Raw genomic sequence first — 19,991 nt, 5'->3', positions numbered from 1 at the left:
CCACGCACACAAACACACAGGCTCTATCACACGCACACACACACACACGCACACACACACACACACACACACACACACACACACACACACAGATACACTTACACAGATACACATACAATAAGTGGCAGAAGAAGCTTTTCCCGGTTCACAGGTCATGATAAATCTTGTGTTTGGTCACTGGGCTGTCAGGATTCCTGTCTTTTCCGTTCATTTCACAACCTTTACCTCAGCAGCAGCAGCTGGACCTTTCAGCTAACACCTTCAGCCTTATAACACACACACACACTCACACACACACACACACACACACACACACACACACACACACACACACACACACACACACACACACACACACACACACACTCACACACACTATAACCAGGAGCTTCCCTTGAGCTTAGTCAGAAGGCTCTTATCACATCGTTTTTTTAAACTGGTCAATCCAATTCCTTCCAGCTGGAGGGCTCAACCTCCAACCTTTACAGCAGCAGTCAGCCATCCACCTACAGTACGGCAACACACACACACACACACACACATGAATTACACTCACTCGAGTATAAAGTTATCAAAACATAAGCCCTTAACCATTTCATGAGATATCTTGTAGAAGAAATAGCTGTACCTCATGATATTTGTTGTTTTTATTAGGGATGCACCGATACCAGTATCAGGTCGGATACTGTGCTCATGTACTCGTACTCGCAAAACGGCTCCGATACAAACGGCACTGATACCACTTTACCGCAGCGTGACGTTAACCTCTCGTCACCATCTTTCAGGTCCTATCGCATGCGCTCACGCTCCACCTCCCTGACGGTGCGGGCCACATTGAGGGGAAAAAAAATCTGAGATTTCCAGAATGAAGTCATAACTTTACGAGAAAAAAGTCAGAAATTTACGAGAAAAAAGAAAATAACACGTAAAATTACTACTTTATGATATGATGAATATAATTTTTTTCTCGTAAACTTATGACATTATTCTCGTAATATTATGACTTTGTTTTCAAAATCTCCGATTTATTTATTTTCCTCAATGTGGCTACTCCGTCGTACCGTCGTACCGTCGTACCGTCGTACCGTCGTACTGTCGTACTAAAACAATGATAAATAAAAATGAAAATTTAACTGGAGAGCCACTGGAGAGGAGCTAAAGAGCTGGAGCTGCAGGTTAAAGACCCCTGACCTATGCTCTCGCCAAAGCCGCCACACTCCATTGAATTTTTTTTTTTAATTTAACCTTGTAGAACACAGGAGTTTGTTTTTGTTATTGTGTGACTTTGGTTAGTTCAGATTCACCAAAGTCACACAATGGCAAACAAACTAACTGATGGAGGCAGCGGTAGACGAGCAGCCCCCCGTGTTCTGCAAGGTTAAATTACAGTTGTTTTTTTAATGGAGTCTGGTTGCTTTGGCGAGAGCAAAGATAACCGCTTCAGTTCCCCGTCAAAAACATAGACTGTATAGCTGTCTGACGGCGAGGTAAACCGGCGAAGATATTCTAAATATAGCGTCCACAGCAGTACATTGCTTTGGTTCTGTGTGGTAACTCCTGTCTGCCGTCATCTACTGCAGGTAATACACTGACTGTGGATAAGTACCTCATACAACCCCACTTGAAAAAACACCCAAACTATCCCCTTAACTAACTCTCTGCTTCCCTTTGAGTGCTTCTCTCTGGAACCCAGGTGGTTTGTCTAAAACAAATTGAGCCCGAAATGAACCAGGAAGAAAGAACTTTTGTTGCAGTGTCAACATTTGAGTGAACGTCTCCCCGGCGAGAGGGAGGGAAAGACTAGCTTTCGGTGTACTCATCTCCTATCTTTGTCTTCATCCTCCCTCTATTCCCCCCTCCTCCTCCTCTTCTGTACACATTCATTCTCCTCTCTACCTTTTCTAGTTTGTTCTACAGACCACCTCACCTCAGATTGGCCCCACGTTTCTTTTCTTTTTTTCCAATTCCACATGATTCATCACCCTCTCGTTCCCACTCCTGTCTCCCGTTATCTCTTTCGCTTCCTTCCCTCCCTTTTCTTCCTCAGACAGCTCCTGTTAGTGTAGGTGAGTCTTGTATGAATCAGCACATCTCTCCCACTCGGAGGTCACGTGTGACGCTGCATACGGTTAGCTCGTCCAGGACCTCACTTGAACTCGAATAATAATTTAACCGTCTTTATATTCTGCATACAGATTTGAGAATAAAACATGGAAACGAGGCAGCGGAGGCTCCACATGACACAACGATGTTTAAGAGCAGAATGGCAGTATGATTGTTTGTTTGCTCTGGAAAGCTGCCGCTTCAAGATGTGAAATGGTTTTGAACAACGACAACCATCAACCACGTCACTGCCAACACCAAGAGGATACCCCGCGGGTGAAAGATCGTTTCTGGAGTGAAGGGAACCGAGTGACGGACAGCTCAGTCGGCGACCTCAAATCTCTCCTCTCCTCCTTCAACTTTTTCTCAGATAGCTACAAGCAGGGTTTCACGTAAAGACAAACTCATACATCATTGCACCTGGAAGAATGTATTTATAAACTTGGCTTAAATATTTAAAGAAAAATCAGTTCACGTTTTTGGCTGCAAGGCGTATTAAAATACATCACAATAGGGACATGATGTCCACAAAAATCATGTCATGCAAATGTCTCTATTATCTCCATCTCGTAGGCACACATCTTCATCATGCAGGCATGCATGAGCCCACAGTGCAACACTTTAGGTGGGTCTGTCTCCCGCTTTAAACTTCAAAAACATGAGTCAAGCTTTAAGCATGCATTATTTACGGCCTTGATCGGATGTGGCGTTGCTCAGCCGAGCGTGTGTGCTGCGTGTTTTCCAAAGATGCTGAAGAACCAGCAGAGATTTCACTGACATGCCACAAAGTGACACAGACAATATTCATCTCGCTGCTGAGGCTACGGCTCTCACCTCCATGTACTCCGTGACGGTTTCCTACAGAAATCGGAGCTTTACACTTTTAAAAAAATTGCCCAATTATGTGAACATCGCAGACAGAATATCTGCCTCCTCTACTCTGTCTCTCTCTCTCTCTCTCTTTTCTTGACAACTCGAGCCAAGGCAACCTGGAAGGACATTTTCCAGACAATATGCGAATTTCAAATCAGAGGAGTTGAAGATGATAAAAGATAGCACGCAGAGCTTTGCTGGATTTCAGAGCAAAAGAGAAAAAGACAGTTCATCTGCAGATAAAGCATCACAGGATCAAAGCCACAGTGCCGCCACACCATGTCTACACGTTGATATTAATCTGAAGGAATCAAGACTGTAGCTAAGATATCCCTGAGAAGAAATGAGGTAGCTGGGATTTACTCTCATTACTGGAGCTCTGCAGATAAATGCAGCTCTCTCTCACAATGTGCAGTGCCTACCTTAATAGTACAGCCCGGCTGCGCTGTCACCGTTCCAGTCTCAGACTCACGTTGTTAAACCTGCCACCACGGGGGAGCGGTGACAGTGTTTACCCCGTCTGTTGATTGGCTTGGTGGAGAATCCAGAGATGAGTTGGGCATGCAGAGAGCGATATAAGAAACAAGCAGGGAGAGGGATGGTTGGGAGGGAAGGGAAGGGGAGGACAGACACAGGCATGGGGAGTGATGGGTGACCTAATAAGCAGAAACGTCTCTCTTGGTCAAAGACTTCTCTGTCCTTGTACATTCCTGCTCACACCTACATGGTCCCCCCACTCCTCGAGGCCGAGGGGAAGAAAAGGCCATCTGCCTGATGTCCTACGACCCACGCACACACACACACACACACACACACACACTCGGACCAGTGCATAGAAAAACCTGCTCTAATGGTTCTGGGAACAGCCTTGATACAGAGAAAAAATACAAATAAAATACCTTATTACATTCCTACAGCGGAGGCTTGCATTGCTACAGTACATTCCCACAGTACACACGATTAATAAAAGGGTCGAAGCCGCAGCAGCACGGTGACGGTACAACGAGGGAATGTGTGGCACGTAAAGGAACATAACTCATTTAACTTTGAAGAAGTTTTTAAGTTTACTTCTTTTTGTGTGGATTTTTAGCCACGCTAGTAGCATGGCTGTAGGGATTAGGGATGTCACGATACCAGAAATCTAGTAGTCGATACCAATACCAGCGAATTTTGACGATTCTCGATACCAAATTTGATACCACGGTTAAAAAAAAAAAAGAAGAAACAATAAATCCAATGTGATGTGTACATCTATAGATATATATCTATATCTATATATATATAGATATAGATATATATATCCTCAGATTGCAGTAGTTTAAATTCACTGACATGGTGACATTTCACTGGGTAAAGGCTACCAGAGGTGGGACCAAGTCATTGTTTTGCAAGTCACAAGTAAGTCTCAAGTCTGTGACTCAAGTCCCAACTCAGGTCTCGAGTCCTAAACAAGCCATACCTCTTCATCAAATGTAACGTCATTTTAACAGCAGAGTAACTGGAACCAACTGGTGCTCAGTAACGTAACGTTAGTTCTTCATGATTTTCTCCTGAAAATTGATTGGATGCTGCTGGATTGGTTCAAACAAAGTGGATCTGGGGAGTTAAGTGTAACATAATCAAATGCAAGTCCCAATAACATTCACCGGAAATGAAGAGACCAGGGTTCAATAAAACAAAAAGAAACACCACTTTTCAGAGATTTAGCAATAAGCAACAAAAGATAGAAATTCAGTTTGTTCAGTTCAGTTTTTTCCCCACACGAGTGAATCTTCTTCTCGAACATAAAGGATCTCTGGATCTCTGGATCTCGCTGCTGCATGGCGATGTTGTGTGTGTCAGCGGAGGACAGATGTCCTGTATGCCACAAGTTTATTTTATTTATTGGATCTTTATGTAACGAGGACGTATCCAGAGATACATCATCTCTTTTAACAGAGAGTTAATGGTAATTTGAATGGCCGATATGAAGGCAGTGTTTCCAAATCAAGTTTATCTTGTAAAAGGTTTGTAGTGTGAAAATGCTATTCTGCCAAGTTCAAGACCGGACTCGGGGGACACTGAATATTATCCATCGAGTCTATCCATCATTGGTTCCCAACCTTTTTAGCTTGTGACTCCTTAAACCAAAGCAAAGTCTGCTTGCTACTCCTGTTCACAGCCTTGCAGAAATTGTGAGGAATTCAAGAGTGTTTTCTGATTGTTTCTTTGAAGGATTTGTGGAGGTTTAACAAAGTGAAAGTATCCAAAATCTCATGAAGAAAAAAATCAAAAACGCAGAGAAAGATCAGAACGATTAACAGGATTTGTGCAAACAGAAACACATTTTTATTTCTTATTCCTTAAATCATTTTGTGACCCCTCAGAATTATCCTGGGACCTGTTGGAGGAGGTTGGGAATCACTGATCTAGATTATAGCTATTAGAAACAGGATTTTAGAGAGGAAGTGTACCAAAGTTCATGACTACAGCTGTGAAATATGTCCCAAATATGGAGATTTCCTGATTTTCTCTGTTTTATATCACATTAAACTGAATATCTTTGTGGTTTTGGACTGACAAAACAAGACAAGAAAGACTTCACCTTGGACTTTGAGAAACTGGGATGGCCATTTTTCACTATTCTCTAACATTTTATTGACCAAATGATTAATCAATAAATCGGCAGATTAATCGATAATGAAAATAATCGTTAGCTGCAGCCTTATATACAGTATATATATATATATATATATATAGTATATGGAAGGAATCGTCTGTGACAGATGGAGTGATTGTAGTGAAATGGAACTAATTTCAAACTGTAATTGCGAACACATCCTTCTGTCAGCGAGTTTAAGCCAACAACGATTTGTAATGCTCATACACCCACAATTACAAACACTTAACAGAAGTGATAAAGACCATTATGCTCCGTCCAAAAGAACTGGCGAGCGCTGATACGGACGCCCAGAAATTTCGCGGCTGGACTTCACTGAATGTGGACGAGCACTGATTTTCACTTCAACAATTAAATCCCAGGCCAACAATGACTCAGAGTATCAGTGTCCAGGAGGCCTACTGGTAAATATAGTCAGTGCGAGTGTATTTGTGTAGTTGCTGCGAGTGAGTGTGTGTGAGTGTGTGTGTGTGTGTGTGTGAGAGTGTGTGTGGATGCATGTTGGTGTGTGTCCTGGCTCTTGGCTGTGTGCCTGATGGGGGTTAGTGGAGGTTGGACCACTGCCTCCCTGCTGCTCTGTCCCGCTGTCCCACAGCCCCTCAACAGCCACCAGTTAGAAGGGAAAGGGGGAAAACACACACACACAGACAGACAGACACACACACACACACACACACACACACACACCCTCCAGCTCTCAGTCCCTTCTCTGCTGCTGATGCAGGATGAGCGAGCTGAGCTTCCCCTCACAGCTGCAACCGTCACACACTGCTGGAGGGACTGGAGGAGCTCCAATGACATAGCAGCAGCACACACACACACACACACACACATATCCACATAGGAACTCTTCAATATCGTCTATTAAATAGGAGGCGCACACACTTACTGTAAGAAAAACTACATCAGCTATACCCTCCACCCCCCTGCTGGGCAAAGGCAGCTGCTGTCAAACTGTTACTATTCCCCCCTGAAACATTGCAGCACTCTTCCCAAGCTTGACTCCATTTGTCTGCAGACATGTGGCACGGTGATTTGTGATTGGAAGCACCCGACAGAACAGCAGGAGAAAGGAAAGACTTTCACTTCCCCTCCTCCTCCTCTTCCTCCTCCTGCCGTCTTCCTCCTGTACTCCCATCACGACTGCACATTGTCATGCTTGCAGTGTTTTGCCCTTCAACGACATATTTCATTACCCCCTTTCCTGCTTTATTATCTTTCCAATGACAAAGTAATTTCCCACAGGAGCAAACATGGCATCCACACATTTATTTATATTTACATAGGGGCCATTTTTTTTTTTTTGTCCTAAAAAAGACGGCTTTGAAGTGAAGAGCTCGGCGGTGAAATAAGAGCTCGGCTGACATTAACATCATTACTGCTGCTGGAGGTGGAAGTGAGGAAAGTGTTATTTGAACACTTAATAGGACGCTCATTGTGTTGATTCTAGCATCAGGTGAGTAATGTTATGCTTTTCCTTCAACTGCACGGTGAGTGAAGCGCTTCCAGAGCAGCGGCAAAGCATCAACTGTGAGATTCGTGTGTGTGTGGCACAGCAGGCCTTATAGGCCTTTAATCTGGGAGAGTTGCTGGTCCCCCAAGGTATTCCTCCACACTGATAACTCTTTGGGTTAATTTATTAAGGCTGTCAAAACCATCGTAACTGTATGTTGTGTATTAGTTTATTCTGCCTTTTCATTAAAGCTATATGATGTTGACACTGACATAACACACACGGTATGTTTTCATGGCTGCACTATTCCATCAAATGGAAATATTCTAGACATCTTGTTCATCATTATGCACATCAACTAGGGCTGTCAATCAATTTAAAATATTGAATTGTGATTAATCGCAAATTGCACATCTTTTATCTGTTCATAATGAGATTTTGTCAAGTATTTAACACTCTTATCAACATGGGAGAGGGCAAATATTCTGCTTTATGTAAATGTATGTATATATTTATTATTGGAAATAAATTAACAACACAAAACAATCATAAATATTGTACAGAAACCCTCACAGGTACTGCATTTAGCATAAAAAATCATAACACGGTGCCGGGAAGGGACGGGGCCCCCTGCTCCCGGTGCGACTGTCGACCGGGGCAGACTGTCCTCACCGCGTCGTGCCTCAACCGAGTCGTGCCCCCAGGGCGGGGCTCGGCCCACGTAAAAGGTGCCAGGGGTCTGTGGCGATGTCTGCAACCCACCCGACCCGTCTTGAAACACGGACCAAGGAGTCTAACGCACGCGCAAGTCAGAGGGTGCAAGCAAAACCCTGTGGTGCAATGAAAGTGAGGGTCGGCTGAGGTGGGATCCCGGCCCCGCGGGGTCAGGCGGACCACCAGCCCGTCTCGCCCACACCGTCAGGGAGGTGGAGCGTGAGGACCGAAAGATGGTGACAAGAGGTTAACGTCCCGCTGCCGTAAAGTGGTATCCGATACTGGTAACGGGTATCGGTGCATCCCTACTAAGTGGATTTAGGGGAAATCTGGCGGAGGGGTCTCCTGTTACAATAGAAACTTACTGTGTGTGTTGCATTTAAAACTTGGACCAAAGTTGTTGTTGCACCTAGAGTGGTGGATGTTTGCATGAATAAACCATCCATGGAGTAACACATTTACACAGTGACTCATCTACATAGTGTGTGCCAATGACAGCATCGGCGACTTCTCCCATGTGTTTTCGTGACAAAACGTAGTTTGAAGACGTCATCGGGGATTCCTCCTGGTGAAAGATCTTGCTGGTCAGTCATGTGGTGTGAAAACCACGATGACTTCAAAACTCTCGATTACAAGACAGACAGTTTTCTAGTGTGAACAGTACTGCGATCTGACGACTTTGAAAGTTGTGTAGTGTGAACTTAGCTTTATACACATACAGGGACACGCAGCAGGGCTTCCCTTCTCAGTTAAATAGGTTATCGATGCATTTGCTCATACTGTATGCAGTCATATGGAGTTGTTGATGGGACAGAGGATTGGGAGGATCCGGACCACGGTCCCTTCCCTCCCTTGATAATATGCCACAGCAACATTAATTCAGCACCCCCCGTCAATGGACAGCGACAAACAGTAAATAGAGTGCCCTCCTCAGTAAACAGAATATGAAACTCCTCAATAGAAGACTGGGACTATGACTGTACCAAATAGTTGGAAGCTTTAAAAGCTCCATTCATAACGCTGACATTCAAATTTCTAAATCAACATATTTGTTTGTGCATGTCTATTCATTCTGTCTCATCAAAGGCTTTCAGGATACAGAAAAACTCGTTCATGCGTTTATCTTTAGCAGGCTCGACTATTGTAACGGTGTCTTCACAAGTCTGAGTAAAAAATCTCTCAGACAGCGGCAGCTCGTCCAGAATGCTGCTGCCAGAGTCCTCACCAACACCACGAAAGTGGAACACATCACACCGATCCTTGAATCACAGCGTTGGCTTTTAAAATCCTGTTACTATTAAAGGAGTATTACTATACTATTCTATAAAGCACTAAATGGTCACGGCCTAAATAAATCTCTGATTTACTTTTACGTTACGAACAGGGTCTGAAATTAGCAGCCGCCAAATGCGGGTAATTGTTGACAGTGGCGGGTGAAATCATCAGGACACCCGCCACTTGACATGGAAGACATGGAAAACGCTAGTGATGGGAATAGAGAACCGTAGTTGTCCGCTTTCTTGGCATCTCATGCCTCCGTGACTATCGATTCCTCTTATTGATGCTTACCGACAGTTACACATGCACAATGACGTATACGCATGCCGTATCATGGTTCAGTTTGTTTTGGACCGGAGCCACGGTGGAGAGAGGTGCAGCACAGTACTGATTGGATAAATTACGGAGCTACTAACATTAACGGAGGTGCCATTGAGTTATTATTATGAGACGTTCACGCTCTGCTCAACAAAATGACTATTGGGAGAAGGTAAATTACAACGTTATCATGATGTGTTCAAATGTAATCTCGTAAAATTAAGTTTTTGGCGAGAAATCCAGTTGTTTGAAGGAGATGTTTTTTCACATCAATGTAAAATAAATAATAGAGAGGGAATTATGACCTGTTTAACTTTCTAACAACTTACCAAGATTTTTTTTAATCAAAGCAAATATTTAAATAATCATAATCATTTGAATTGTGTGTTTTTATGCAAATAACCACTATATATGTCAATAGCAAAGTACAGTACTGTGTACAGTACCCTCCCCCCCAAAAATAGGGCTGCCGAGAAGCTACGGTGTAATTCAAACACTGTAATTTACCATGTATATAATGTTTTTAATGTAAAAATATATGGAACATTGAATGACATCAGATCTAAAATGTTCTTCCTTCATTTCAAAAGTGGCAGATAAAATTTCTTAGTGGCAGACAAAAAAAGTACGTGTCTGCCACAGTGGCAGGCAGTGAAAACAGTTCATTTCAGACCCTGGTTACAAAGCATCCAGACCCCTCAGGTCATCTGGTTGACCGGTTTACTGACGTTTCCAGGATCAAAACCAGCGAGGTGAAGCAGCTTGTAGTTTCCGCTCCCCACCTGTGGAACAAGCCTACTGAATACCTGAGGTCTGCTGAAACTGTCAGCTCATTTAAATCAGGATTTAAAACATAATTGTTTACTGTGGCTCTCTGATAAACTAGATAAACATCTTATTTTTAATCTGTAACTTTTTAATTGCATACTTTGCTTTTTGTTCTTGTTGCTTGCAAATGCAATTTCTTTCTAATTTTGTACTTATTTGCTTGTTTCTCGCTTTTTGTTTTTATTTTATTTTAAATACAATTTTAATGTTTCCTTAAAGTCTTATGGTATGTTTCATATATTCAATATATTTCTATGCCCCTGTGTCTGAGTGGTGCTCTGCTCTATAAATAAAATGGCCTTGCCCCCACCATCCCCTGAGGTAAATATCTGCAGTCGCACTATGTTCACCAGCTGGTTGATAACTTTGGCTGCAGTTTGGTGCTGAGCAGGCAGTGAGTGCACGGTGGGCTTATCTGAGCTTTTTTTTTGTTGTTGCAGAAAACTGCTGCCTGCTGTGTCTGGAAAAAATGCTGTTAACTGCAGTGAGAGTGGATAAAAACAGTTAAGCTGCCAGGTAGTGTTGAACAGTATACCGATACTAGAAAGGTATCCCAATGCCCCGTCATTAAAAACGATATGACATTTTATTATTACAGGTACTTTCAGAACGACTGTTTTAATAGTATGTTGTAATATTTTTTTACTGTGTTTCTCAGTTACGTGAAGTGGACGGAGAGGAAAAGCAGTTCGCCGAGAGTGATTCTCTTCACGCCGCTTCAACCCAACGCAACACTTTCTACAGTTACTGTTGAAAAGAGGCCCACCTTAACAGCCCACTTTAAGAGGCGCAGACGGAGTTGCAAGACACAGGAAGTTGACTACGGTCTCTCGAGCTCGCTTGAGGGGAGGAGTAGCATTTATTCACCGACACCTTTCTGCTACACCTACGTTCATAGCTATTACGCCACCAACAACCTCACACTTGCCACACACACGCGGTCTGTCGGGCACTAGTTAAAGTTTCGCCGCGCTGACGGACTATGTGTGTGGCGGCAGCGAGCACGAAGACACCGGCAATGCTGGAGCTGCTAACGTAGCACAAATACACACACTGTTTGACGGATGATCGCTAAAGTTACGCCGGGCAGACACACAGCTGACAACCTGCTAAACTAAACTAAATGTGCGGTGGAGACTTTTACTGGGAAAGTGGCTGCAGTGTCGCGGACATGCAGCAACGTTCCCAGTAAAAGCCCGTGGCTGCTACAGTAACTCTCCTGACGGTGAACTGGAGACTCAGTTGTCTGTTGTGCTCATACAGTGCAGCTGGAGCACCGCTGCATGCGAGGCACTAATCTTATCGGTTAACGGTTAATAATCGGTTAACGAGGGTCGGTTATCGTTTAAGAACATTTTTCAAAATTAGCATCCCTACTTTTATTTGAATTTTGACGTTAACCAGGAGATTTTCATGCTCCTCCAAGCCTTTGAACTGCTTCAAATGCCAGTAACCTAACATTTGCAAAAAATTTACTTTTACTTCAAAAACCCCAGGACACCCTGAATAACTTCCCCCCCAATTCATCACTCTAATCTATGTCCTTTCAAGATGCTGCCACCCGCTTATAGAAAAAATAAAGTTGAGTTGTTTTGGAGGCATGCCGAAATAATGGTAATACACAGACAGATTTTTGTTCACTTGTTTGAAGAAAACAAGGCTTTTAGGCCTCGCTTGATAAGATGGAGTTATTTTGCTGTTTGCCCCTGAGTGGTCAGCTCCCCCAGCAAGAAATAGATTACAGCCAAATGTCCACTTTACTCAGCTGTGTTTGTTGATGCCACCGGTACAGACAGCATCCTAATGAGCTCATTGTGAACACTCTCCATTCTTATCTCATACAGTCATCGTCATCCCCCCGCTGTCTTTTTCAAGAAAATTGAATGTACTGCCGTGTAACCTTAATAAAAGCTGAAAAAGCCTCATACAATCTCACATATGGCTTATTTAATCATCATAATGTAGAACTTGAGATTCATATGTCATCTGTTCAATTATGTTTATGACTAATGAACGCAGCGTAACAAGGTTAAAATTTAAGGAACAGTTTGTAGTCTTGAATCTATTTTAAAGGTCACCTATTATGCAAAATGCACTTTTCCATGTCTTTTAAACATCAATATCTGTCCCCAGTGTGTCTACAGGCCACCATAGTATCATAAAAGACCATCCTCTCTCTTTTTCTCCTCCTCCGTTTGTCCGGAAATGGGTGCAGAAAAAAAAATCGCTTTTTTTCCTTCTCTTCTGACGTCATTAGAGAAATGCAAGCCATGTAAGGGTTTCCTGGTCGAACCAGAGAGAACCTTCAGTAGCTGACCCCGCCCCACAGCGCGTCACTGTCTCTCCTCCTCAACCTAACTTGAGCAAAGTCTGCAAGAACCAGCAGAACAGGCTTCATGTACTCCCATCATCTAAATATAACATGTTCTTTCACAAAGGCTTTATGTAATTACACTGTTTAAACAGATGATATTTATATATTATATATATTTGATGTCATGCATGTAGCAGAGTACAGGTAGTAAATAGTGACTGTAAGCAACACAACACATTTCTGTTTCACAGTCAAACTTTATTTGAGTTGACAGATGACAATATTAATTATTCACAGCATTTGTAATCATCTCACCTGTTAGTTAGTTATGTGACATGGTACAGGAGAAAGTCTTCAGCTCTGGTAAACTATGGTAAGCTAAGCTCCGGTGGTCTGTAGTCATGGTAACACAGAGACAGCTACTACTGTAACTAATATACCATTACTCTGATCTTCCATACATTTATCTTTTAGCAGAAATAATGAACTGACTACTGTTTCACATCTTCTATTTTCCACCCTGATGGTCGCTGTGTTTACACACCGTGTCATAGCGGTAGCATGTAGCTAACCCGTTAGCATGTAGCTACATGCTAACGGGTTAGCTCTGTATCTCCCATCTGCTTTCAGCTGTCTGCTCTCCTCTGGGATGATTCTGTCGGTCATTTCTCAAAGATGGATCTGTAAAGACAGACGTAAAACAGAGTGTATGTTTACGGTTTACAGAGTTGATGCATGAGGTAAACACTGAGTTAACTAACAGAGCTATAAATAGTATTATTTACCTGAGAGAAACCGTCAGGAAAACCTGGAATCTGGACCGCAGATGTTCATCATGTGTCGCCGATTTCTGATCAGATTCCTCCGGTAACGTGCGCTGGGTGAAGTTTCTGGTTTATAAACTTTAAAGTGGTTTATAAGCTCTATTCTAGCTGCCTCTCTCTCCACTCGTCTCTCTCTCCAGAGCTTCTCCGGGAGGGAGGGGGAGATAGTGACGCTGTTGTTGAGGAAGTTTGATTGACAGAAAACGCTGACCAATCAGAGCAGAGTGGGAGGAGACAGGCTGTGAATCAGTGGTTTTCAGACAGAGGCTGAATTAGGCTCTGAGGCAGGCAGACTCAGGCTGCAGTATGAGAAGAATAAAGGGTTTTTTGAACATTGCAGCATGTAAACATGTTCTAGTGCAACATTAAAATACATCTATGAACCTGGAAATGAGCATAATATGTGACCTTTAAGGCAGCAGACGTCAGTCGAGATATTTCATCCTCTATCAAACACAATGAAAACTAGCTCCTTTGCTTTTAAAACGGTTCCTGAAAAAATGACAAGCAGATATAAATCAAAGTTACAAAAATTAAAAACAAAAATACCACAAGGCTTGAAATTACTAGAGAAGGAATCCGAAATAAATGGTGATTAACTTTAGATTGAAATACTTTTCTCAGGTGAATGATTTCAAGCACACCTCGAGTGAGCAGACTGAAAAATAAAAAAGCAGAGGAGCGCCTGTCAGACGGAGCAGCCAGAGGTAAAAAGCAATCCCAATTCTTCTGTGGGGTTTTAAAAACATGACATGAACGGTGATATCCGGTCCATTATAACTCTAAATGAAGTGCACTACATGTCTTGACAACGTCTCTTTCATATTGTAAGCCCTGTAAGAGAAAGTGTTTAGTGATGCCATGTTCTGTTTAAGATGTATGCGTCCCTTTCAGTCTACAGTGGTGTAATATATACTGAATGTGACAGTAAGAGCTGGAGCAATACGCCACTAAAGCGGATTATAAAAGGACTCGTCAGGACTCGTCAGTCCTTTATAATCACAGTGGAAACCTCTTACAGTGATCACGTCTGCCCGGGTCAACTTGATCACTATGAGAGGATGATTATTAGAACTGATTCCTTTTTCTTCATTTCTCGGGCAGATTACCAGTTAATTGACGTTTGTATATTTATTACATGAATATAAAGTAATGAAACGCCTTCGCTATTTACTGTATTATATTGACTGTTTCAAAATACAGTACAGCTGTTTCAAGGAGGGCTTCAAACACAGGCGCTTTCCCCACGCACATTTGTTTTCTGTCTCCACCACTAGCAGCTAGGGGGGTAAGAAAATATTGAGTATCGCGATATTATGTTTTGTGATACTATAACGATTCATAAAAACACCAAATTGATTTTTAATTAATAGTTCAAGCTGAAGTAGGCGAGGTTGGAGCAAATATGATTAAAAAAAGTTATTTTTATGTGGTCGCTATATCGTGACAGTAGTACATGAAACAGGTAACCCTGAACAAAATCATGTTCCTCTGTGTCCCTCTGTGTCCTCCGGTGTTCCTAACGGCATCTGCAAGATTTCACAGACCGGAGGAAAACAAGCAGTAAGAGCTGATCTGAGGTCTGCTGTCCAGCTGCTGTCTATGAGAGCCGGCTGTCAATCACTCGCGAACTCCGACCAAACGGTCAAACTAGGCAGCGCTGATATAAATATTTATAAATATTTCTGTATTATGTGGTTGGGAACTTGTTCTCAGGCTTCTTTCTGACCAGCTGAAATCTGGGGAATCAGTACCGCCACAGTGTTTTGTTGGAAAAAAACTTCCTCTGCACATTCTCATTTTGGCTAATGCATTAGTTTATTTGTGCTCTGCATCTCTAGACTCTACTTGAGAAAGCAAAAGTGGGTTAAAAGAGTTACGGCGGGAGCGTAATCAAACCGGGAAAGTGCAAATACTGAAAGGACTCACTGAAAAACTAATGATGTGCACTTAAAGCATCAGTAGGCGAGATTGGAGCAAATAAGATTAAAAAAGTTATTTTTATATATAACGGTTGCTATATCGTGACAGTAGTTCATGAAACAGGTAACCTGAAAAAAATCATGTGTCTCTGTGTCCTCCGGTGCTCCTAACAACATCAACAAGATTTCACAGACTGGAGGAAAACAAGCAGTAAGAGCTGATCTGAGGTCTGCTGTCCAGCTGCCGTCTATGAGAGCCGGCTGTCAATCACTCTCGAACTCTGACCAAACGGTCAAACTAGGCAGCGCTGATCAAATATGAATCAATATTCTGTTACGTTAATGCCTTTTTCTCTCCTCAGATGTTTTCAGAATCATCTTGTAGTGCACGGTTTAGCTGTAAAATGAGAACGTTTGTGACGCCGCCGCCATTGTGAAATCTGTTGAAGGAACGCCAAGTTCCGGTCACATGACCGGAGCACAGCCAATAGGAACGCTCTCTCTCTCAATGAAATGAGCTGTGATTGGTCAAAGTCTCCCGCCACGGGCTAGATTTTCTAAAGCCTGAAAACAGAGCCATGAGGAGGAGCAGAAGTCTAGTTATCTCTCAGAACACTTGAATTATAATATGCTGAAAGGTTATTATGGGATTTTTGCCTGATGATGCCAAAAATATATACTGCCTTTAAAGAAAAAAAAATAGAACTACCGTAGTTCAATTCTTTTTTTTCTATATGTTGTCATTTATGAAAAGACCCAAAATGAACACTGAAAGTGGATTACTTGATTATTTAAACAGCATTTATATAGGAATGATTCTGCCTGAAACTGCTGTGAATCACTGTAACCGTGGTCACTATAAGCGGTTTTCAATGTATATCAAAAGGCATTTTTAGGGATTATCCGAGACATAAAAATGTTCATCTCAAAGGGGTTCATCTTTTGGCAACAGCTGCATTGTTTGTGCAATAAAAATGAAAAACTGTGGGAAGTCGATAAATTAAGTCCCTTGTGTTTCAAACACCCATTCACTGACAAGTGCATCTGCTGTGTTTAGACTTAACTAAGGAAAATTAACACAAAGACATGCACATACCGCCTTACAATTACTGTGTGTACGCAACGCTGATTAAAAGTCAACCTTGTCATTGCTTCCAAACATGCAATGATGTGTGGCGACGGAACGCCTGGTTCAGGAAAAAGAGGTAATTTAGCACACCCCAATAGAAATCCTGCTAATTAAGAGGAGTTTTCTTCCACTGGATAAACTATGAGATGAAATATTCTGTTGAGAGAGAGAATGTTTTTTTTAACTGAGAGTCAGCTAAAGTTTAACACAAAAATATGTTTTTCTTTCTGATTCAGTTCAAATCCTGCTCACAAAATAATAACAGACTCTTTTTCATTAAGTTTTCTGGTTCATCACTCACAGTGCTCCCACAGTGACATGATCATCATGCTCCATATATATTGTATTATAACTGACTTTATTGTTCTGTCCTTTCTGTGCTTCCTCGTACATATTTATTTGTGACGTACGTTCTGAATACACCGGGACTGTGCCTCTGTGCTCGGTCCTGAAACAATCAAAGTAGGTCAGAAAAACCTTCCAAGTTTACTGTGACTAAACACCAGATGCTACCAATCAGGCCCTTCCATCCATTCATCCACCCTGCCTTAGAAAATGTCACAGTAATTTGGTTTAGTGATGCCACCGCAGCCAACAACAACATAAAAATAATGCAAATTAAGAGCCAAGGTTTTTCTTATAGCCTCGTGTAGCATTTAGGATTAATAGTGCATGTATAAAACAGCTGGCATTCTCTGGAACTGAGGCAGCTAAACTGTGCATCTTCTAATCTAAAGTTTTTAATGATTAAAATAACAGAGAGTGCATAACAAGCACAAAATAAAAGTAACACTAAAGTATATATTTTAAGTGGGTACTGCTGACCCCGTCGAACCCGACTACACACCATTTACCTGACTTTGGTTCAGAGTAATCATCATTTCACCCCAACAGATTTGTTTATTTGGTATTTGTTTATTTTGGTACAACCTGGGCTCCAGCTCAAAATTAACAAACAAGCATTTACTTTTATTTATCCTAACATATTTTTACTAGATAGAGCTGAGACGGTCTGAATATTTAAATGTTTCAGTTTTGATGGAAAAAACATTTGTTTTTTTGATACTTTTCTTTGCTGAGTATTCAAAATGTTTTAGAATTGTTTATTTTGTTCAACAAAAAAGTCAAACTACTCAAATGCATGAACTTGGTGATCAAAGACTCCAAATAAATCAAATGAATGAGATAAATCTGACCAAGCAGTCAGTGTTTTTGATCTCTAGCTGTAACTCTGTGCCAGGGGTCAGCAACCTGCGGCTCTTTGTGGTAAGATCATTTTGTAACTTCTAGTTTCCATGGTTTCAATCTCACCTGGATCCTGACACACCACAGATTTAGCTCACTGTATGTGAGGTTAAACCTGACGTGCTAGTTAAGTTCATTTGAATCATTACAAAGAAATGTCTTTTATCTGGCCACATTAAAGCTTCAGTAGTCAGTATATATTTTTGGCATCATTGGGCAAAAATCCCATAATAACCTTTCAGCATATTGTAATTCAAGTGTTCTGAGAGATTACTAGACTTCTGCTCCTCCTCATGGCTCTGTTTTCAGGCTTTAAAACATCTAGCCCGTGACGGAAGACTTTGACCAATCACAGGTCATTTCATTGAGAGAGCGTTCCTATTGGCTGTGCTCCGGTCATGTGACCGGAACTTGTCGTTCTTTCACCAGATTTCACAATGGCGGCGGCGTCACAAATTTTCTCATTTTACAGCTAAACCGTGCACTACAAGATGATTCTGAGAACATCTGAGGAGAGAAATAGGCATCAATGTAACGTAATATTGATTCATATTTGATCAGCGCTGCCTAGTTTGACTGTTTGGTCGGAGTTCAGAGTGATTGACAGCCGGCTCTCATAGACGGCAGCCGGACAGCAGACCTCAGATCAGCTCTTACTGCTTGTTTTCCTCTGGTCTGTGAAATCTTGTTGATGCCGTTAGGAGCACCGGAGGACACAGAGGCAGATGATTTTTTTCAGGTTACCTGTTTCATGAACTACTGTCACGAATTAGCGACCGTTTTATAAAAATAACTTTTTCAATCTTATTTGCTCCAATCTCGCCTACTTCATGCTTTAAGTGCACATCATTAGTTTTTCAGTGAGTCCTTTCAGTATTTGTACTTTCCCGGTTTGATTACGCCCCCGCCGTAACTCTTTTAACCCACTTTTGCTTTCTCAAGTAGAGTCTAGAGATGCAGAGCACAAATAAACTAATGCATTAGCCAAAATGAGAATGTGCAGAGGAAGTTTTTTTCCAACAAAACACTGTGGCGGTACTGATTCCCCAGATCTCAGCTGGTCAGAAAGAAGCCTGAGAACAAGTTCCCAACCACATAATACAGAAATATTTACTCAGAGAAAGAAATCTCATAAGTGCCTTCAAAATGAAAAAAATGCCTCCTTAATAATAATGAAAAAATGCCTCCTCAATTATAATAAATTGCCTCTTCGACAATAAACTAATGCCTCTGAGGAAATGTGTATAAAGGGGTTTCAATGAAAAACCAATAAACTAAATAACAGAATAAAGGCGGTTATCATTAGGCATGAACAAAATCTCAAAACTCTCGCACAAATAGCACTAAGGACTGCCCTGATGCAGGTAAACTAGTGGAAATTAATATTCACTCCAGCTGGTTTCACAACACTCAAAATCACCCTCAATCAGAGAAGTTCAGACAGTAAAGAAGTCTCTAAAGAGCCTAAAGGCCAGAGTTTTCTGGCTGAATCTGCTAAAATGAGGTTTGCATTAGATGGAGAAAGCACGACGCGGTTGGGGCGCACTAAGGACAGTCCGCCCCGGTCGACAGCCGCACCGGGAGCAGGGGGCCCCGTCCCTCCCCGGCGGGGAGAGAGGGCGCAGCGAGCACTTTGTCCACGGCCCGGGAAGCACCTTCGCCCCGAGCCTTTCCAAGCCGACCTAGAGCCGGTCGCGGCGCACCGCCTCGTATGCGGGACTCCCCAACCTGCCGTGTGTCGCTCACATCCTCCAGCTGGCTGTTAACGAGGGTCTTTTGGCACAGAGAAGTACTCGTAAAAAAAAAATCGGTGCATCCCTTCGAATTCGAATTGTGTTTAGCTCCCTGCATAGCTGCACATATAGTGAGGGGCAGAAGACTGAAAGACTGACAGAGAGACAGATATATAGTAAATGTGTGACATGTTACAGAACAAATTAATTTCAAGTCAGAATTGTGAAATTATAAAATATATTTCTGGAGATGCCACTGAGAAAGGGTTTTGGTATCTTTCAGGAGAAAAAAAAAGGTATAATTACTGAATATTCACAGAGCATGGAGTGTCGGTATGTGCTAATGATGAACATCCACGGTAATAAAGGCTGCAGAAAGCCTAAATCATCAGGGAAAGAGCTCTAATGGATTCAACACTCCACCGGGGCTCATTTGAAAGCATAAATCTCATTATAACAGCAAGGAAAGGCTTTTGACAGGGTGTGGTGTGACATTCGGCTCCTCTGCTCAACTGTCCACACTCGCTGGCCTGTCAACGTTGTCACTTCCTATTTGCTGAGGGAGCCATAAAGATTCCAATAGACGGGAATCCGGTCG

General features: G+C 42.2%; 1 protein-coding gene across 7 annotated transcripts in view; it reads right to left on the bottom strand.

Annotated features, from left to right (window-relative positions):
- Positions 1-19,991, bottom strand: part of drp2 (dystrophin related protein 2) — a 213,592-nt gene that overhangs the window by 106,338 nt on the left and 87,263 nt on the right. Inside the window, exon 1 of one of the 7 annotated variants that reach the window (XM_074647508.1) lies at positions 3,399-3,592. The exons of the other annotated variants lie outside the window; for them this stretch is intronic. The gene's annotated coding sequence lies outside the window, so the exon portion shown is untranslated. Of the gene's footprint in view, positions 1-3,398; positions 3,593-19,991 lie in introns of those variants that run through there. 7 annotated transcript variants of the gene reach the window in all.

This window comes from Sebastes fasciatus, chromosome 10, assembly GCF_043250625.1.
Source record: "Sebastes fasciatus isolate fSebFas1 chromosome 10, fSebFas1.pri, whole genome shotgun sequence".
Classification (NCBI taxonomy): domain Eukaryota; kingdom Metazoa; phylum Chordata; class Actinopteri; order Perciformes; family Sebastidae; genus Sebastes; species Sebastes fasciatus.
Note: the sequence above shows the minus strand (reverse complement) of the source record. Positions and strands in the feature narration are given on the sequence as shown.